The sequence below is a fragment of the Staurois parvus genome, unplaced genomic scaffold (genome assembly GCF_062004578.1).
Source record: "Staurois parvus isolate SC_StPar_1 unplaced genomic scaffold, SC_StPar_1.0 ptg000237l, whole genome shotgun sequence".
Classification (NCBI taxonomy): Eukaryota; Metazoa; Chordata; class Amphibia; order Anura; family Ranidae; genus Staurois; species Staurois parvus.
In genome coordinates this window covers 2,610,146-2,633,198 of record NW_028318033.1, presented here as the reverse complement: position 1 = coordinate 2,633,198, position 23,053 = coordinate 2,610,146, and the positions used below count along the sequence as shown (strand labels likewise).

The window sequence follows — 23,053 nt, the reverse complement described above, 5'->3', positions numbered from 1 at the left end:
CATTTGCACAAGTAACAATACTCATGTAAATGTACAGTATCAGTATTGGTGCAACCCTACTTATTTCTACATTTTACTTTAAGGAAATGATCAACAAAGCAAATATTTTTCTAATGTAAAAGACAATAAAACAAAAGGCAGTAGGGATTACAGTTTAGAAAGGACCCGTAATAGTCCTGTTTGTAATGGCATATATATACATGTTGTGCTTCCCCACCTTGTAGGGTCCCATAGTGATTGTAATTAACTGCTTTGTTTACCTCAATGGACAGGCTGGAATTATACTTTAGCAAGGTAACAGATTTTCTTGCAACAGTATTTCAGCAATGATGCTGATTGTACTGTCTTTCACACAGATATATTGTATATTTAATATAAAAGCATTTTTCTAAACTAGTATTTGAAAATTGGTCACAATTTATAACAAAAAGAATATTAAGCCCTAAGGGAAATCCAATTGTAATTTCATTGAGCTCCTATTTTGTGGTTTTATTGCAGTGCTTACTGTTAAGTTATTTTTGCTAAGACCCGGACTTCTTTGATGGTTTTTTCTTTTTATAGTTTTGCTGGTGCTATAAATACATAGAGGGGCTTGACTTCCCTGCTTAACCCCTTTGTGCTGTGAGGTCATTAACGTCTAAATACAAATTTCTCCGTGCAGCCACAAGTCCCAGTGGACAACCGTGATACCCCAGCATGGGGATGCATACAAAACCTGTGCATCCCTGTGCCGAGAAATGATGGCCCTGCACAGGGCACACAGATGCTCGCCTCATATGAATGTGGTATTTAGAATGAAAGGCGCGATTTCATATGATTATCTATATGTTTAAAAACTGTCATTTTGTCAGACATTTTCAGTCTTAAAGGCACGTTGCAATTTTTTTTTTCGGCATTTCACATTAGGCAAGCCCATTAATATTAGAATGAGCCACTAATGCCCGGCAATGAACAAAAAAAACCTTTCCTTTTTAGCATTTTTTTACTTGGACACATAACCATTCATGGCTTGTGATTAGTACCTACTGTTCTTTTGCATTTGTGTTCTCAGTGGATGGCACTGTATTGCAGCAACCCATGACACCAGAACAGATATGATACCAGTTTTTTTTTTTTATTGTTTTTATTAGTTTCAATATCTCAGTTTTACAAAATTCAATTATCACATTCAACAATACAAATAAAAACTTTTTCCTTTTCTCATTGCACCCAAAATCCCCCTACCCAATCCCAATTGAGCCCACCCAACCACCCCTACCCATTTCTTTTCCCCTATTTTTCCAAATTCCTTCTCTTCCTTTATTATTCTCAGGATTTCCCTCTCGTCTTCCCTATTGTCCTGCCTCCCGTTTCCCATCTTTTGTAATACTTGTCCTCTCTTTTCATCATTGTCTAATCCTACCAATTCAACATTTTTATTTGATCTTTTAAACCCATCCCACTTTTCCCATCTTTTTTTAAATCGCTCTATTTTGTCTTCTTTAATATGATACAGTTCCTCCATCTTATAAATATAATTTACCCTTTTTATCCAGTCTTTTATTTTCAGTGCCTCCTGTTCCTGCCAGTATTTGGGTATCAATCCCCTTGCTGCATGTGTTAGGTGGAATATCATCGGGTTTTTATATTTTTCTACTGTAACCTCGGTTATATGGAATAAGAATATGCCCAGATCTTTCAAGATATTTATCCCCAAAATCTCTTGTATTAAGTGCATTATGTCCTCCCTGTATTTTGGGGCATTCCCACCATATATGTGCCATTGTACCCTTAATCCCACATCCCCTCCAACACATAGGTGATTTCTTTACGTATTGCATGTGTGCTATACTCTGCGCATTATATTGCCTGGTTAGGCATTTTTTGAATTCATTTCCGCCACCTTCATATCTATTGCCCATGCGTTAATGTAAATATTTTCTTTTTTTTTGTTGCTCATTAAATGATATTCCAAGTTCCCTTTCCCATTTTTCATATACAATGGAGAGATAGACCCTGTTATTGCAGTAAGAATTTTATAGATATGGGAGGTACAATGTTTCCGTATCTTGCTTGCACTAAACAATTGTTCAAATGGGTTTAAGTTCTCCATTGTCCTTAATGGCTTTGGGAGTGTGGCAGCAAAATGACTTCATTGAAAATATCTCCATTCGTCTTACATGAAAAACACCTTTTTTTATTTCTAAGCTCCTGAAAGGGACATATTTCTCTTTTTTTCATTGTATCTTTTAACTGTGCATTCCCTTTCCTTATCAATAATACCAGAAATATCTTCCTTCCCAGGTGGGAGACAATCTGTTCCCACTAGTGGTATTAACATTGAATTAAATTCTCATCCCATTTGTTTGTGGATTCCCTCCCAATTAAATTCCCATCCCATTTGTTTGTGGATTCTGTTTGTGCATTCTCTCCCAAACCTTAATTACATGCCCTGTTTAAGTGCTCGGATCTTCAGCCAATTTACGATGCTGCTGTGGTAACCAAACAATCCTCTCTAACTGTCTCACTTAGTGTATTTTCTAAATTAACCCAACTTTTCCCAATTCCATTATGTCCAGTCAAAAATACGTGACAATAAAACAGAACAATAATATCTCTTAACCACTTCAATACCGGGCACTTTTACCACCTTCCTGCCCAGGCCAATTTTCAGGTTTCAGCGCTCTCACACTTTGAATGACAATTGCGCGGTCCTGCAACACTGTACCCAAACTAACATTTTATTATTTTGTTCACACAACTAGAGCTTTCTTTTGGTGGTATTTAATCACCGCCGGGGTTTTTATTTTTTGCTAAATTAACAAAAAAAGTCTGAAAATTTTGAAGAAAAAAAACACATTTCTTTGTTTCTGTTATGAAAGTTTGCAAATAAATAATTGTTATTTTGTCTGTAGGAAAGTTATAGAGTTCACAAACTATGGGATATACTGGAAAATTGATCAATCCTGAAGTACTGACAGCCAATCTCATTTATTGAGGCCCAAAAATATCAGAATAGTACAGATATCCCCCAAATGACCCCTTTTTGCAAAGTAGACAGTCTGACGTATTTCATAAGAGGCATGGCGAGTTTTTTGAAGTTGTAATTTTTTAGTCATTTTTCGGAAAATTAAGAAATTAAAAAAATAATTTTCACAATTTATTTTTTACATACTGTCACCAGTGCAGTACAGCGTCATTATATAACTGGTGTGGCCATGATCAGGGACACTGACTGGTGACAGTACGAAAAAAAAACATTTTTTTCTATTTTCTTTTCTTTTTGTTTTTTATTAATTTTTTTTTAAAGTTTTTTTTTCATATTACACTGTGACCAAAGTAGTATAGTGTTACCATAGTAAAATTGTACTACTTTGGGGAAGTGATCAGTATTATATAAATTTTTTTTTAAACAATTTGATTGCTTAAAATAAGAAAAAAAAAAAAGAAAAATTAATAATAGCGCCTATGGTCAAAATTGTATAACTTACTAATAGTGTACCAGCTGCAAAAAAACCACCATATATAAAGTGTACCAATTAATAAATAATTTGCGCTAGTAAATATATATAAATATATGTAAAGAAATCATCAAATCATAAGTCCAGAAAAATATATATATACCAATACCACAGAAAAATATAAAAAACTTTTAGGTGCAAAAAAAAAAAAAAAACTTTTGTGCAAAAGGAGTGTCTCAATATAAAAAAAGTGTCTCAATATAAAAAAATTTCACCAAAAAACCTTGATAATATAATGGCAGATCATCCATAAAAATATCTTCAGAAACGGAAGCTCTCCAACACACCGATCCTCATCGATCGAAATAACAGGACGAAAAACTTTGTAGTTAATCGAAAATCCACTTCTCCAATAGAAAAAGGACCACCTTCAAACGTATCCATGGGGGGAAATGCCAAGCACTCGAGAGAAACAGAAAGACTTCATGGTGCAATATTATAAAAACCAATTCCTTTATTAGATACTCATTGCACTTACTCAAGAGGTGTCCCAGCCGACACCAGCATCAACAGCATCAACAGCAATCACATAAAAGGTGGTTCTTTTTCTATTGGAGAAGTGGATTTTCGATTAACTACAAAGTTTTTCGTCCTGTTATTTCGATCGATGAGGATCGGTGTGTTGGAGAGCTTCCGTTTCTGAAGATATTTTTATGGATGATCTGCCATTATATTATCAAGGTTTTTTGGTGAAATTTTTTTATATTGAGACACTTTTTTTATATTGAGACACTCCTTTTGCACAAAAGTTTTTTTGTTTTTTTTTTTGCACCTAAAAGTTTTTTATATTTTTCTGTGGTATTGGTATATATATATTTTTCTGGACTTATGATTTGATGATTTCTTTACATATATTTATATATATTTACTAGCGCAAATTATTTATTAATTTGATTGCTTATAGCAAAGAATTTCTAAATAAGCATTTAACTGAATGAAATCAATTCATTCAGCTATTTTTGTTGTGATAAGCTGTGATTGGCCATGGCTGATCACATGACACAGATGGGCTGTGACTGGCCCAGCCTGTTCATGTGATCACTGCTACCATTGTGTGGCATTCACAGCTAGACACACTTGTATACAATGAAAGGAAGCCATCAATTGTATACAACTGTCATGTGACCTGCTGTGATTGATCACAGCAGGTCACATAGTACTGGCAATGGGGCAGTCACACAGATCTGTCATTGGCTGTGTCCAAGGTACACAGCCAGTGATGGATCATGCTCAAAGGGTGATCCGGGAAGGACGTCATATGACGCGCTCCTGGAGGGACGGAAGGTTCGCTTGGCCATCATTTTACTATAGGCTGGGCGGGAAGTGGTTAAAGTCCGGCACGCTTAAGCCCCCATTTTCTTTATTTCTACACAACACTTCATAACTTATTCTTGTTTTTTTGTTTCCGCAAATGTACCTCAATATTATTCAATTAATCACTTTAAAATAGCTTCCTGGAAGCTGTATGGGTAGCATAAGCAATTTATATAGAATTTTCGGGACAATTATAATTTTTACTAAGTTTATCCATCCTATCTAGGAGTGTGGTCCAACGGCAGTTCTCCTCCGTTCATCCTTTATATCATTTATTAATGGGATGTAGTTTATTTTATATATATATTCTGGGGCGACGAGGTTAATGTTATTCCCAAATATTTTAATTCTTTCTTTCCATGCAAAGGTGAATTTTCTCATTTGTTCTAGTAGTGGTTTCAACAATCTCCTTGTGGCCAGTGTTTCAGGTGTTATATCAGCGAAAATCTGTAAACTTGTATCTTTATATTTTATTACTGATCTCCCTCTTTTCTTCCATAAATCCACTCTATCTTTATAATAATGGAATCGCACAATCACACCTCTGGGATTTCCACTCAGTTCCTTGGGATCTTCATATTCTATGTACTCTATATATTTTCAGGTGCTCTGTTACTGGCCTGTCCATTATTGTATTAAACATTTTCCTCGTTATCTCCATCAAGTCTTCTCCTTGTGAAGTCTCAGGCAAACCTTGTATCCTCAGATTGCTCCTTCTATCTCTGTTTTCTTGATATTCCAGTTTTAATAGCAGTCTCCTTTGCTCCTTTCGCATCTCTTCCATCTGTTTTTCTAGATTGGCTATTACTTGGGAATGTTTGCCCAGTTTTCCCTCGGTTTCTTCTACCCATGACCAAACTTGCCCCAGGTCTTTATGTATTACTGACAGGTTTTGTTTTATGGACCGTTCCAATCTCAAAAACATTTCTGGCATCTCATTTTTCGTAAATGTTTGTGCACTCTTCATTTGTTCTGCATCCCCTTCTGTAGCCAGCTCTATTTCTATATCTTCAGTTTCTACACTTGGCTCATAATGGATACTTCCAGAGACAGCCTGGAGCCATCCCCAATGCTGTTTTCCTTCTCCCCTCTTCCTTTTATTCCCTGTTGTTTCTCAGGGGTTTGACCCTCTGCATTTTTCTCTTGTGAGGGCATGTATTTTTTTTTAACCTTCTTTATATAGTTTTTTCACAGAACAAACATACAACAATAAGACAGGTAGGTGGATGCTCCCATAAAAGACAACGAACCAGGTTCAGTCCAGATACATATAAAATCAAATTGCCATCCCCCAAAACAGCATAGTGTAATACACTGGGCCAAGAGTTAATACAAACAGACCAGTCTGCTAACCATAAGTAAAAACTAATAACATCCAAACACAGGAAAAAAAAAAAAAGAAAAATGAAGAGGAAGAGAAAAAGAAGAAAAAAAAGGGGGGGGGGGGATACAACACAGAAAGGAAGACGGGATAAAAGCCACAGCAAAGGAGCAAAAAGAGAATGACGAAGGGACTTCAAGCCATCGAGCGCAGCAGAGAGACAAGTGGATCCATCTCTGGCGAAACTGGGCCTCTTGACCCCGAACCGCCGCCATAATATTGGCATGTATTTTTTTAATTGTATTTGCCTGAAATTTTTTGGAGCCAGCTCATTTCACAGCTTTACCCTTCATGATATTAATGTATTTTCTCTTTTTAGTTCCAATACAGGAAGGTTGTTTCTATGCAATATATTGGGGTTATAACTTGCCTGGGCTAGTGTCCCAAAAATAATCCTGTATAACCATCAACCAGTTTCCTCCCTGAGGGTCTCTGTAGTCTTTTTTTTTTTTCCCTTCTTTTTCCTCTTCCCTGCTTTTGAGTGTCTCCGCTTTCACTTCTTCTAAGCCCATTGGGTGATCCCCCCCGAAAGATTCTTAAACAGATCTAGTCCATGTAACTTTGATTCACCATCTTCAGTAGCCCATCGTATATCTCCTCTGCTTTGCCTTCCTCCGCCCTTTCTGCTTCTGCTCCGGACTGCTTCAGTTTCTCTTTCCTCCTCCGCCGGAGTATTCCAGGGCATTCAAAGGTGGGCTGGTCTGATCTGTGGCTGTCACTGTTAGGAGGATCACCTTCCGTGAGGTTCACTGGGTCCCGATTACTTCCGGATTGGATGAGCAGGCTCTCCTCCGCTTACACCCGGGCTGATGTCTGAGCTTCTCGGTGTCTCTCCATGGCCACCACCCGGCAACCACCACTCTGCTCCCTGGCGGAGTCAGCCTCCTCACCGACCGGCACCCAATACACCATCCTCTGCCCGCACCGCCACCTCAAGCTGACGGCACGTGATGCACCTCTCCCAGGTAGGACACTTCCAGGTGGGACAGTCCAAGACACTCCGAGAGCTCACACCCTCCCAGCCATGGCTATTACTGGTGGGTCACAGGATCTCTGATGTTCCAGAGCTCTCACCACAAGCACCCTGTCGGTGCCATGCTCAGGCTCTTCCCCTGTTATGATGCCAGTTTTGGGGGTTGTTTGCACTATAATGTCCGTAGCAACTCACATTGTACTAAAATGGTTTGCCATTTGTGTTCAGATATGCTATTCTACAGTTTGAAATGACCTTTTACAGATGATTTGTATAAGACGCATTGTGCTGCAATGCAGTGCACACGCAAGAATGTGTTTCATTTAAATACAGTGGTCTGCAGTTTTCTACAGTGCATTGGAGGATGGGGGGGGGGGGGGGCAGTATTGGGTATGCATGCTCCTAAAAGTTTTGTTTTTTGACTGATAATATAAATTTGATAAACATTTGCACAAATTTTATGAAACATACAAAGTCAAGAGTGATATATCTTTTTTCAGCGGATCTTGTGTTTCGAGACAAAGTATGTTTTAGTGGGTTGTAAGACCTCATTCACTTGGGTGCTGAGGCCAATAGTACATTGGTGGACTTTGTGGTTATGCAGCTTGATCAGCCAGGTGATGTGTGCAAGGAGGCCATTCGTGTCTAGGGGATGCAGCAGCTGCATGGACGCAGCTGCTCGTTTCAAATTTGTGCATATGGGTCATTGGCCCCCCAACACATCTGGTGGTCCAAGCCACGTAAACGTATGGCATGTTCATGGTCTACATGACTCAGCCCTCTTGAGCGTACTTGAGGTGCTGGATGTAGTCACCAGAGGTGCTGGATGTAGTCACCAGAGGTGCTGGATGTAGTCACCAGAGGTGCTGGATGTAGTCACCAGAGGTGCTGGATGTAGTCACCAGAGGTGCTGGATGTAGTCACCAGTGGTGCTGGATGTAGTCACCAGTGGTGCTGGATGTAGTCACCAGTGGTGCTGGATGTAGTCACCAGAGGTGCTGGATGTAGTCACCAGAGGTGCTGGATGTAGTCACCAGAGGTGCTGGATGTAGTCACCAGAGGTGCTGGATGTAGTCACCAGTGGTGCTGGATGTAGTCACCAGTGGTGCTGGATGTAGTCACCAGAGGTGCTGGATGTAGTCACCAGTGGTGCTGGATGTAGTCACCAGTGGTGCTGGATGTAGTCACCAAAGGTGCTGCATGTAGTCACCAGAGGTGCTGGATGTAGTCATCAGAGGCACTGGATGTAGTCACCAGAGGACATGGCCACCAGATTAAGGTAAGTGTAGAGGGTGAGGGTGGGTTAGTTTAGGTCAGAGCAAAGGATATAAACCGATACGTTTACTTATCCTTTAAATTCTATAACTGCACGGAAAAACTGACCCAGCAGCAGAAAGGCTAATGAGTTATAAAAATGAATTACTTGGTATAAACCAGCAATTAAACTCCCTCTTAAACCTAGAAGATTACATGTATTGTAATTATTACTAAATAATGAGAAGATATATAAGGATAATAAGGAAGAAAAACCACACTTCAAATGTTAAGAATGTGTTTTTCTATTAGATTTTTGTTTTAATGTTCTTTGAAGTTCTTTCCATTTGCTTTGTCTGCTCCGTATTTCTAAATTCTTGTCAGGAATCCGAGTTAAGTCAGCATATATACATTGTAGGCAGAGACATGCCAGCTTTTCTAGCTCTATTATTAGAACAATATCGCACAGGATCTGAGGTTAGATTCTAAACACATTGCCTATGCTAAGTAAGAACTTTGTTGAAAACCTAGTGGGCCCTATGTATAAATCTGAAAGGAGGAAAGTTCTACCTGGAATACTTTATTCTAATCTTTCAGTGTTCTGATGACTATCAGGAGACATGCTGCCGAATCAAATTGTATATTGAACATCAGCAACAAGACACTGCCCTTAAAGTGATATTCAAGGTTTGGCTTTTAAAAACAAGCAAGCAAACATGTTATACTTGCGGTTTTGCACAGAGCAGCTCAGATCCTCTTTTTCCTCCAATGCTTCTGGCTTCTCCCCCTTGACCAGTGCCCCCAATTGCAAGCCGCTTGCTATGGGGGCACTGGTGTGTGCTTGCTCTCGAGCTTGGCTCTATGCAACCATAAGACACGTAGAGCCATGTCTTGATCCTTCCCCCCCGCCCCCACTATTGCATTGATGTCAAGGGGGGGGGGCGATTTTGCACTGATGTCAAGGGGGGGGGCGATTTTGCATTGATGTCAAGGGGGGGCAATTTTGCATTGATGTCAAGGGGGGGCAATTTTGCATTGATGTCAAGGGGGGGCAATTTTGCATTGATGTCAAGGGGGGGCAATTTTGCATTGATGTCAAGGGGGTGCAATTTTGCATTGATGTCAAGGGGGGGCGATTTTGCATTGATGTCAAGGGGAGGCAATTTTGCATTGATTTCAAGGGGGGGGGGGGGGGGAGGCGATTTTGCATTGATTTCAAAGGGGGGGGGGGCGATTTTGCATTGATGTCAAGGGGGGCGTTTTTGCATTGAAGTTGGGGGGGGTGATTTTGCATTAAAGTTGGGGGGGGTGATTTTGCATTAAAGTTGGGGGGGTTGGCTATTTTGCATTGACATGGGGGGGCGATTTTGCATTGAAGTCGGGGGGGGGGGGCGATTTTGCACTGAAGTCGGGGGCCATTTTGTATTAAAGTCGAGGGGGCCATTTTGCAATAAAGTCGAGGGGGGCTGTTTTTCATTAAAGTTGGGGGGGGGGCGATTTTGCATTAAAGGGGGGGGGGTGATTTTGCATTAAAGTCAGGGTCATATGACGTCCTCCCATTCTAACCAATCGCTGCCTATCAGTGCTGCCTATCAGTGCCAGTCAGTGCCACCTATCATTGCCTGTCAGTGCTGCCTATCAGTGCCATATATGAGTGCTGCCTTTCAGTGCCCATCAGTGATGCCTGTCAATGCCAATCAGTGCCACCTATCATTGCCTGTCAGTGCTGCCTATCAGTGCCGCCTAACAGTGCCAGTCAGTGCCGCCTATCAGTGCCATATATCAGTGATGCCTTTCAGTGCCCATCAGTGATGCCTGTTAATGCTCCTCAGTGCCACCTACCAGTGCCTCCTCATCAGTGTCCATCAGTGCCACCTATCAGTGTCCATCAGTGTAGCCTCATTAGCACACATCAGTGAAGGAGAAAAATCACTTATTTACAAAATTTTAAAACAAAAGCTACGCAAAAACTTTTTTTTTTTTTTTTAATTTTCAGCTGTTTTTGCTTTGTTTAGCAAAAAATTAAAAACCCAGAGGTGATTAAATACCACCAAAAGAAAGCTCTATCTGTCTAAAAAAAAAATGTAAAAAAATTCATATGGGTACAGTGTTGCATGACCGCGCAATTGTCATTCAAAGTATGACAGCACTGAAAGCTGAAAATTGGCCTGGACAGGAAGGGGGTGAAAGTCCCCTGTAGGCTAGTGGTTAAAGCCGCAGTTTAGGTATGAAATGTATTACGCAGTTACATTGGTCCAGCTTGGACCAATGTACAGTGGGGATCGAAAGTTTGGGCACCCCAGCTAAACATTTGTATTAATGTGCATAAAGAAGCCAAGGAAAGATGGAAAAATCTCCAAAAGGCATCAAATTACAGATTAGACATTCTTATAATATGTCATCAAAAGTTAGATTTTATTTCCATCATTTACACTTTCAAAATAACAGAAAACAAAAAAATGGCGTCTGCAAAAGTTTGGGCACCCTGCAGAATTTATAGCATGCACTGCCCCCTTTGCAAAGCTGAGACCTGCCAGTGTCATGGATTGTTCTCAATCATCGTCTGGGAAGACCAGGTGATGTCAATCTCAAAGGTTTTAAATGCCCAGACTCATCTGACCTTGCCCCAACAATCAGCACCATGGGTTCTTCTAAGCAGTTGTCTAGAAAACTGAAACTGAAAATAGTTGACGCTCACAAAGCTGGAGAAGGCTATAAGAAGATAGCAAAGCATTTTCAGATGTCAATATCCTCTGTTCGAAATGTAATTAAGAAATGGCAGTCATCAGGAACAGTGGAAGTTAAAGCAAGATCTGGAAGACCAAGAAAAATATCAGACAGAACAGCTCACAGGATTGTGAGAAAAACAATTTAAAACCCACGTTTGACTGCACAATCCCTCCAGAAAGATCTGGCAGACACTGGAGTTGTGGTACACTATTCCACTACAAAGAGATACTTGTACAAATATGGTCTTCATGGAAGAGTCATCAGAAGAAAACCTCTTCTATGTCCTCACCACAAAAATCATCGTTTGAACTTTGCAAATGAACATATAGACAAGCCTGATGCATTTTGGAAACAAGTTCTGTGGACCGATGAGGTTAAAATTGAACTTTTTGGCCGGAATGAGCAAAGGTACGTTTGGAGAAGAAGGGGCACAGAATTTAATGAAAAGAACCTCTGTCCAACTGTTAAGCATGGGGTTGGATCAATCATGCTTTGGGGTTGTGTTGCAGCCAGTGGCACAGGGAACATCTCACGAGTAGAAGGAAAAATGGATTCAATAAAATTTCAGCAAATTTTGGATGGTAACTTGATGCCATCTGTGAAAAAGCTGAAGTTAAAGAGAGGATGGCTTCTACAAATGGATAATTATCCTAAACACACCTCGAAATCCACGGGGGATTACATCAAAAGGCATAAACTGAAGGCTTTGCCATGGCCTTCACAATCTCCTGATCTCAACATAATTGAAAATCTATGGATAGACCTTAAAAGAGCAGTGCGTGACAGACAGCCCAGAAATCTCAAAGAACTGGAAGACTTTTGTAAGGAAGAATGGGCAAAGATACCTCAAACAAGAATTGAAAGACTCTTGGCTGGCTACAAAAAGCGTTTACAAGCTGTGATACTTGCCAAAGGGGGCAGTACAAGATATTAACTCTGCAGGGTGCCCAAACTTTTGCAGACGCCATTTGTTTGTTTTCTGTTATTTTGAAAGTGTAAATGATGGAAATAAAATCTAACTTTTGTTGACATATTATAAGAATGTCTAATCTGTAATTTGATGCCTTTTGGAGATTTTTCCATCTTTCCTTGGCTTCTTTATGCACATTAATACAAATTTTTAGCTGGGGTGCCCAAACTTTCGATCCCCACTGTAAGTATGCATATTCCATACTTGTGGAAGCTGCAAATCACCGTAGTAGCAATCTTCTGGGTCCAGCGCTGATCTGCTGCCTTGTTGCAGAGTACTCACAGGGGGTCGCTCTCTGGGCACTGGCACCATTCACAGAGCTCTGTATTTTTTATTTCAGTGAATACAAATCATTCTTCATTTAGATGAGGTGATGAAGTGGGGCAGTGGCATCACAATCTCCACCTGGTCCAAGCTGAACCAATGTAACTGCAATAAAATTCATACCTAAACTTCAGCTTTAAGGTTTTTTTTATGCATCTACAGTGCCTTGAAAAAGTATTCATACCCCCTTGAAATTTTCCACATTTTGTCATGTTACAACCAAAACCTTAAATGTATTTTATTGGGATTTTATGTGATAGACCAACACAAAGTGTCACATAATTGTGAAGTGTCAGGAATATGATAAATGGTTTTTAAATTTTTTTTACAAATACGTGAAAAGTGTGGTGTGCATTTGTATTCAGCCCCCCTGAGTCAATACTTTGCAGAGAAATGTGGTTCTACAATTACAGATGCAAGTCTTTTTGGGGATGTCTCTACCAGCTTTGCACATCTAGAGAGGGACATTTTTGCCCATTCTTCTTTGCAAAATAGCTCAAGCTCTGTTAGATTGGATGGAAAGTGTCTGTGAAGAGCAATTTTCAAGTCTTGCCACAGATTCTCAATTGGATTTAGGTCTGGACTTTGACTGGGCCATTCTAACACATGAATATGCTTTGATCTAAACCATTCCATTGTAGCTTTGGCTGTATGTTTAGGGTTCTTGTCCTGCTGGAAGGTGAAACTCCTCCCCAATCTCAAGTCTTTTGCAGACTCTAACAGGTTTTCTTCTAAGATTGCCCTGTATTTGGCTCCATCCATTTTCCCATTAACTCTGACCAGCTTCCCTGTCCCTGCTGAAGAAAAGCATCCCCACAAAATGATGCCACCACCATGTTTCACGGTGGGGATAGTGTGTTCAGGGTGATGTGCAGTGTTAGTTTTCCGCCACACATAGCGTTTTGCTTTTAGACCAAAAATTTCAATTTTGGTCTCATCTGACCAGGGCACCTTCTTCTACATGTTTGCTGTGTCCCCTATCAAAAGGACACGAAACAAACAATTGGAGATGTAAGAAAAATAAATCCGGGTTTGCCAGTCTTGGATGATAAACCGTGGAAAAGGATAATGGAGAACAAATCCTGTCCTTTCAATTTTGGTCTCATCTGACCAGAGCACCTTCTTCAACATGTTTGCTGTGTCCCCAACATGGCTTCTCGCATACTGCAAACAGGACATTATATGGCTTTCCATCAACAATGGCTTTCTTCTTACCACTCTTCCATAAAGGCCGGATTTGTGGAGTGTACGACTTATATTTGTCCTGTGGACAGATTCTCCCACCTGAGCTGCGGATCACTGCAGCACCTCCAGAGTTACCATGGGCCTCTTAGCTGCTTCTCTGATTAAAGCTTTCCTTGCCCGGCCTGTCAGTTTAGGTGGTTGGCCATGTCTTGGTAGGTTTTCAGTTGTACCATACTCTTTCCATTTTTCGGATGATAGATAGAACAGTACTCTGTGAGATGTTCAAAGTTTGGGATATTTTTTTTATAACCGAACCCGGCTTTAAACTTCTCCACAACTTTATCTCTGACCTTTCTAGTGTATTCCTTGGCCTTCATGATGCTGTTTTTTCTCTAATATTCTCTAACAAACCTCTGAGGGCTTCACAGAACAGCTGTATTTATACTGAGATGACACACAGGTGGACTCTATTTACGAATTGGGCGACTTCTGAAGGCAATTGGTTCCCCTAAATTTTAGTTAGGGGTATCAGAGTAAAGGGGGCTGAATACAAATGCACGCCACACCTTTCAGATATTTATTTGTAAAAAAATTTTGAAAACAATTTATCATTTTCCTTCGACTTCAGAATGATGTGCCACTTTGTGTTGGTCTATCACATAAAATCCTGATTAAAATACATTTACGGTTTTGGTTGTAACTTGACAAACGGTGGAAATGTCCAAGGGGTATGAATACTTTTTCAAGGCACTGTACATGTCTTTATGAGATATGTGTTAGTAAATACTAATGTCAGCTTCAAAGATATCATTGTCCTCTCTCACTTGTAAGCGTGAGGGTCGTGTTTGATATTGACACAGCTTGTTAGACTTCTCTCTGACCTGTATGGAAGAATACTTGTGTTGGATCACTGCTGTGTGCCAAAGAATTTGAATTATTTCAGTAGCAGAAAAGGCATGACCTTCTGTTTTGTGCAGGCAGAGAAGACTGTGTATACTTTGTGTTGATAGTAGAGGCTTCTGGCGCCCCTTCCTCTGGACATAAGACTTCTGCCAGTTCTATTTCTGTTCTTGTGTTTTGAATAAAGAAACGGGCCCAGAGTGAGACCTCTGGGGCCCTTGGAGGCTTTCGGTTTGTCCAAACCAATTCTAATGTTTGCATACACTTAAAAATGTGACAGGCTAATCTGTTTTCTTAAATGACCTTGTAGAAGGAGCTGAGTTTGTTTACAGATAACTGAGGTGTAAATCACCATCCAGTTAGAACTGCACCAAGTCTAAGATGTTCTGATTAGTCGTAACACCTCCAGGGAAGAAAGCATCACAAGAGGATCCTTTAGAAGAGCCATTCTCATAGGAAAAGGACTGATTTTGATAACACCAGCTAGTGTTCTAGTGTTTGTCTGCCAATTTATCAGTGGTAGATGCCAACCTTAAAAGGTATCTATGGTAAAATTTAAAATCATATATTCACATTTAAATTTTAATTATTTCTAGTCTATTTCTATTAATCTGAACAAAATTTTTGAAGGATCACGCATACAAACTTCCTGGATATCACCGACACATATTCATTATCCCCACAGGATCACTTTTTTCTAAAAGACTTAAGTGTAAAAGAAACCTTTTATTTACTTAACTTTTTTGGGGTGGGCAGTTCCCCTTCTCTGATCCCCAGCCACTGCAAGTATTCAATCTTTGGATGAATCAAATGCTTGCTTCCAATGCCAGCTGCTGTGGTTCTTTCTGCTGGCTCATACATCTGGAAATGGCATTAGCTGGCAGAAGGAACCATATTTAACCCATCCTGTGATATGTGAGCTCTCCAAAGGACTTTGAATGCCGACACCCCACCCAACTCTGGCTAGCAGGTGAGGGGGGGGGTGTCTACACCTCCAAGCCATGGAACATTACCTGTAGACGGCACTCTTGGGCTGTTAGGATGCTGAGAATTAGGGGTCTTGGATGAACATAAAATGACGTTTTTTGACGAGAAGGGAGCCACTTTAGCATGGTGAATCCTTACCTTACAAAAAAATGCATGTTACCCCAGTTGCTGCTTGGATGAGATCTTCCACTAAAGCACCAAACAGTTGATCACCCCCAAAAGTAAAGCCTTTGGAGCTCTTTGGAAGTTTTGATCTGCCGACCAACACTTAATCATCACGCTCCTGAACTGACAGGGGGCTGATGCGGCATCATAGGACTGATGTCCAGCACAGCATTGCACAGTTGACCATTAGTGGACCGGCAATTGTATCATATAAATCCCTATGCAGGGATCTGAACCAGTGGTCTCCAATCTTCAACGTCCTAAAGTGGCCCTTTGCTTGGCAATATCCAGCCCTTGGGACACTATTTCTCCCAATAATACAAGTCACTATACAGCAACAATAGGCATTCTTATTTCCACTGACCGCAACGATGGGGTATTATTTCTCCCAGTGATACGAGGCACTATTCCTGAAACTGACACCAGTAAATTGGATGCTTCCTCCCTAAGACGCCAGTGATGGGTCCCTATTCCTCCAGTTCATACCAATAATGGGACATTATTGCTTCCACTAATACCAATGATGGAACTGAGCAAAGTCAGACCCTTCTAAAGCCTGAGGGACAATAAACTGGCCTTTTGTTTGAAAAGATTGAAGACCCCTTATCTAGACTGATGTGATGGTCTGAGTGAGTGATACCAGCGCTATACATATTACAGGGCTGACCATCAACCTACATTGAATGGGATATTGATGGTAATCACCTTTTGGAGGCATCCTAAAAAGAGGAGCACCTTCTAGTGTAGTGGACTCCAAACTACGGCCCTCTGCTTGCTTTTATCTGGCCCTTGGGGCACTACTTCATCCACTGATGCCAACAATGGAGCATGCCCCTCACCCCAACCACTGACACCAACAATGGGACACAATTCCTCCCAATGACACCAATGATGGGACACAGTTCTTCCCAATGACACCAATGATGGGACACAATTCTTCCCAATGACATCAACAATGGGGTCCAATTCCTCCCAATGACACCAACAATGGGGCATCGTTTTTCCCTACTGATGTTGGGACCTTTTTTACTCCTAATGGCCACTGTATGGCCCTTCTAAAGTCAGGACGACAGTAAACTGGCTATTTTTTTAGAAAGTTTGGAGACCCCTGTTCTAGAGGAAAGGAACCCCGAATCCCTCACCAAAGGATGAGTGAACTATCAAAAGGACACTAAACAAACAATTGGAGATGTAAGAAAAATAAATCTGGGTTTGCCAGTCTTGGATGATAAACCGTGGAAAAGGATAATGGAGAACAACTCCTGTCAGACCTCCTGGCCCTGAAAGACTCCATGCTAGCCAGTGCCACAGGCTAGCTGCCCTAGAGGTCTTAATGACTACCTTTGTAGGCAACCAGCTAACACTCTCTATATGGGTGAGACAACCTGGTCCTGGGGAGCCTAGGAAGGGTCCTATTACCATAGGAAGTCTGACAGCTGACCTCCCTTCCCCCAGGGGCAACACAAGCCAAGGTAGCTAAAAACCTATGTCGGAGACACCTGGGGGAGGAAAGTCCTCTCACATCTAACACCCTAATCCTGATGAATAACCACCATGGAGGTAAACTGAGCATGCAAAAAAAAAGATATAAACCCCCATAATGAGAATGTTAGGGGCAAAGGGGCATAAATACAGAGACTGAAGCCAGACTGTCAGGCAAAGTGCATTTCCCCTTTATAGGAAGAAAAACTGTGTACTGCAAGGAAACAGGCCCAAATATCTCCTTGTGTTCTGGGAAGCAAAAAGATTTCCTAAAACTCAAAGCCAGGCATACTGACAACTGATACAGGACTGGAGAAGCAGAACTAGCCCACCCATAAATACATAGGTTCCACTGAACCTATAAGACTACTACAGAACTAAAGAATAACCTCCTGCGTTTAGGTGTGGTGCTTACAGATTTGATTAACTCCCTACTTGGCTAGCTTGCAGCTATAGTACAAGTCGTCTTGCTGCCCCCTCAGGTCTGTGGGCATCCTTTCATGTACTAGAAATCAACAATAAAGAGGGGGCGCACCAACCTAGCACATTACCACAACACAATTTTAATAAAAATATTACAAGGAATATACCTACAAATGCATGACATGCACTAGAGTATCAAAATATGTAAATGAGACTGCCTTCAAGTCCACAGTACTCAACTGATGGTATGAGAAGACCTCATAGCGTCCAAACCACTAACACATTTCGAGGGTCAAACCCTCTTCCTCAGGACTACAGAACCTTATAGACCAGGTCACCAGCCCCAGAGCTGGGATTGTTGGGTGACCAGACATGAACCAAAATCCTGCAGCATCTTGTTTTCAGTCCGGGGCACAGACTGAACACAACTACAGGAGCACAGATGCTGTATAATGAGTTCTAGTACATATGCTTATATACAGTACCTCCATCACTTCGAACTTTATGCAAAGTCAAATCTTGGTGCCCATGGGACATTTTGCAGGTCATCAAACACACAGAATAAAATATACAAATTATTCACTTTAACATATAAAACCATGGAAAGTTAAAAAGCAATTATGCACCAAAGACTGATTTACAATTTCACACAAATAGTTATATACTGTAGTTGAGCAACTCTTTATACAGGTGTCAATCAATACATTTGCCATTACAGAAGATAGATGGATGGCATCGCAAACCTCAACGTGTTTTGTGAATCAATAGTTCACTTCCTCAGGAGTTGATGCTATGAATGGAGTGTAGATCAGCTTGGCAAGAACGATTCCATAAAACATGTATCAGTACCTGGTGGTAGCCACTGTAGGTAGTCTTTCCTGGGAGATATGTGCCCAAATTGCATTGCAGACCACATTGCATAGTTAGCATAGTCACCTTCTGATGTAAAACATTAGACTGCAGCATGCATGTTGAGCCTCCCAGATGGGAGTAGCTATTTTTTATACTGTGTGTCATTGGATTCAGATGTTCCAGTCACCTCCATGACCACAGGTGTATAAAATCAAGCACCTAGGCATGCAGACTGCTTCTACAAACATTTTTGAAAGAATGGGTCACTCTCAGGAGCTCAGTGAATTAGAGCGTGGTACTGTTATAGATTGTCACCTGTGCAATAAGTCCATCCAGGACATTTCCTTGTTACTAAATATTCCACAGTCATCTGTTAGTGGTATTATAACAAAGTGGAAGCAACTGGGAACAACAGCAACTCGGCTACCAAGTGGTAGGCCACGTAAAAATGACAGTGGGGTCAGCGCATGCTAATATGCACAGTGCGCAGAAGTTGCCAACTGTCTACAGAGTCAATAGCCAAAGACCTCCAAACTTTGTGTGGCCTTCAGATTAGTACAACAGTGCATAGAGAGCTTCATGGAATGGGTTTCCATGGCCGAAGAGCTGCATCCAATCCTTACATCACCAAGTGCAATACAAAGTGTCAGATGCAGGGGTGTAAAGCGTGCCGCCACTGGATTCTAGAGCAGTGGAGACATGTTCTCTGAAATGACGAATCACTCTTCTCTGTCTGGCAATCTGATGGATGTGTCTGAGTTTGGCGGTTGCCAGGAGAACAGTACATGCCTTACTGCATTGTGCCAAGTGTAACGTTTAGTGGAGGGGGGATTATGGTGTGGGGTTGTTTTTCAGGGATTAGGTTTGGTCCCTTAGTTCCAGTGAAGGGAACTCTTAAGGTGTCAGCATACCAAGACATTTTGGACAATTTCATGCTCCCAACTTTGTGGGAACAGTTTGGGGATGGCTCTTTCCTGTTTCAACATGACTGCATACCAGTGCACAAAGCAAGGTCCATAAAGACAATGATGAGCGAGTTTGGGGTGGAGGAACTTGACTGGCCTGTGCAGAGTCCTGACCTCAACCCGATAGAACACCTTTGGGATGAATTAGAGCGGAGACTGCGTGCCAGGCCTTCTTGTCCGACGTCAGTGCCTGACCTCACAAATGCGCTTCTGGAAGAATGGTCAAACCTTCCCATAGACACACTCCTAAACCTTGTGGACAGCCTTCTCAGAAGAGTTGAAGCTGTTATAGCTGCAAAGGGTGGGCTAACTCAATATTGAACCCTACGGACTAAGACTGTTTATGTGTGTGTAAAGGCAGGCATCCCAATACTTTTGGCAAGTGTATGTGTGTGTTTGTTTTACATACATACAGCGAATGGACAATCACAATTCCATTCTTTTACCTGGTGTTTCCATGTATGTATGTATGTATGTATATGTGTATATATATATATGTGTGTGTGTATGTGTATATATATATATATATATATATATATTATACACTGTGTGTATATAATTTTTTTGTTGCAATGTTGTTTTTGCAAAAGATTTGTAAATTCTTTTTAACTAGCTGTTTAAAGCTTGGTTGAGGAAATGTGTTTCATATTCTTGATATCCTTTCTTTCTGCTTGCCTGCTGTGTCTGTGTATTTGAACTGTCATCTTAGTTCTAGAGCCTCTGGGCAGGGACTTCCTTTCTTATTGTCTTGTACAGCTTGGTATAGCTTTAGACTTCAGAAGCTGCATCTCCTGCTAGGGTTTGGTTTCCACTTTCCACTTTAAACACATGTGAAAAGGCATTTGTGTGCTGTACAGTGTTTTTTTATTACACGTACTGTATATTTTTGAATATGGTCAAATCAAACGGAGTTTTCTTTCAATGCACTTTTAGCTTCTTTAAGGTATATGTAAACCCAGAAACAAAAATGTATTTCTTTGTTTGCATTAGTTTTGATTTTCAGCAAGTACAGATGGTCTTGCCAACATTGCAGTGCCCTGGTCACTTGCCGTGAGTCGAAAAGACAGTAAAACAATCCTATTTTTTTTTTTTAACTACTAATCCCATCAATCCATGTAATGGAGATGATTACTGCTTTTGGTGCCACTGATATAAGGCTTTTGTCTATGACGGCGGTGGCTTCAACACACACTCAACTGCTGGTAATGTTTGTTACAAACTGATTGCTTTCTTCTGGAAGTTATCACTTTTGCAGGCACCGGAATGGTACTTTTTATTGTAGGTTCTATAAAGGAGTACAGTGTATAACTTTGTCATACACTAGAAAAGATTTCACTTCCAGTGGGGCTGGGTTAGCTTTGTAATAGAGAATCAGATGAGCTCCAAAGCACCCAGTGTCCCTTTTTAATTAATTTCCTGTGAGATACCACTCTGTATACCGAAAAGAAGTTAGTTCTTTTAAAGTGGTATTAAACCCAAAAGCAAGCATTTACTTTATTGCAGCTTACCAATTCTTAGATGTGGTGATTCATTCAATTTCTTTTATAGACCTTGTTTCCTGGTGATCCAGCCAGTATGTCTGCTGTTTTCTAACAGTACATCCTCTCCTGCAAATGTAGCAAGTAGAGGAATGAGACAAACTATTTACCACTGGTGGGTGCTTACAATGATCAGCTTTTGTTCTTATATTTTTTTTTTTTATTTATATGCAAAACCTTTATCCCAAAAGAGAAATTAAACATTGCTGTAACTGCTTATGTAAATGCAGTGTGAGCTGGAGTTTGGCTTCAGTTTTAGTGTGTCTAAATTCTAGCCTGCCAGGCCATTTCAGGTGGCCCTCACACCTGTCCTGCAGCTACAGCACCCTCTTCCCACCTACCTTGTCTCAACAGAAGGAAGGACAGATCTCCTCCACGAGATCCTACGCTTCTCTGTGCTGCCTCGGAGAGGCTCATCTCTGCCCCCCCCCCCCCGTCTCAGCAGCCGGCAGCAGAGAGGAGGGCAGAACTCCTACTACAGACCCTGCGTGCCTCTGTGCAGCTGCAGCATCCCTTGTTTCCACCTCCCCTGGTCTTAGCATTCATCAAACTCCAGCAGCTAACTCCAACCCTCCTCCAGAGGTCCTCTTCCAGACCATGCACTTTCTGCTTACCAGCTCTGCACCCAGCTTCTTTCTGATAGCAGCACAAGGTTAAGAGGGATGCACTGTGATTTAAGGGAAGGTGGGGGATTCTTGATTTCTGATGGTAATGGGGCTCCAGAAATCTGTTGTACAGGGGATGGGGTGCTCTGAACATCTAGTCTTATAGATACAACTGGCCCTCTGAGGGCAACCATATGCTGATATGGCCCGTGATGAAATTGTGTTTGACACGCCTGCTCTAGTATCTCTATCGCTCCCCTCCTCAGAGACTGACCATGCTGTTGTCCAAAGGTGCCCCCTGTGATCCTTCATCCTGAGTACTCTAATGGAGGAGGGGTTAATGGCCAGATCACCAGGTAAATACAGGGGGAAATGCCTAAAAAAGAAACCAAATGCAACCACCACATCTAATGATTTTTAAACTGCAATATATTATGTATTTGCTTTTGGGTTTAATAATTATTTATCCTAGGTTCACACCCAAGTGTTTTCCCACAGCGTTTTGCAGAAATGCACTACAGTCCAATTAACATGATTTCCTATGGAACACATTCACATCTCCGTGTTTTCCTCCGGTGCATTTTTTGGAAATGGTCAGGGACTTTTGTAAATGCAAAAAGTTGTGTTTTTGGTTCTATAGACTTCAGTGGAAATGCTGCAGAAAAGCATGTAGTGCGGTTTTGCTGTGTTTTCCTGCCTAGCAACAAGGGAAAAAAAACGCATGTGCAAGAACGCAACACAAAACGCACTGCAGAAACGGAGCGAACGCAAACTGCATAGGTGTGAACCTAGCCTTAAGTTGGGTGGGAGGTAGAGTTGGGGTTTTGTAATCCACGTATAATCAGTTATTAACTTTAATACAGGGGTGGGCAACTGTGGCCCTCCAGCTGTTGTAGAACTACAAGTCCCATGAGGCATTGCAAAACTGACAGTTACAAGCATGACTCCCAAAGGCATAGGCATGATGGGACTTGTAGTTCACCAACAGCTGGAGGGCCACAGTTGCCCACCTCTGCTTTAATCTATATTGGCAGACATGCAGGGATGGGTAAAAAGGAATAATAGAAGATATTGCCTTTCTAGGAGAAAATGCTGCTCCAGGTGCCACACAGTATTAATTCTATCACCATGATTCTAGGCCTTTGAGCCGGCCATAGATGGAGTGAAATCTGTCTGGTTCAGCAGGGACCAGCTGAATTTCAATCCATCTATGGGCAGTTTGGTTGCACCCAACCTTGATCGACTTGTATACAACCAGCCTGCTGGAATTTTCTCCCGCAATTGGTGCTGGCGGTTATAGCCGTCGGTGCTGATGAGTGTATTCTGACAGCAGAGAAGTGCTCTGCACTGAATGTGATAGAAGTTTTCATAGGTCCATCCACTACTAGTAGACAGCAGATCACTCAGCCTTCTGGCACTGACTGTGGCAGTATAGTTTGTATAACGTCTTCCTCAGTGTCCTCCTTTGTATGGATTTGTCCATACAAACCATTTTGCCATAGTCC

General features: G+C 41.2%; 1 protein-coding gene across 14 annotated transcripts in view; it reads left to right on the top strand.

The window, feature by feature from the left end:
- Positions 1–23,053, top strand: part of RALGAPA1 (Ral GTPase activating protein catalytic subunit alpha 1) — a 302,589-nt gene that overhangs the window by 34,780 nt on the left and 244,756 nt on the right. The gene's annotated exons all lie outside the window — the stretch shown is intronic.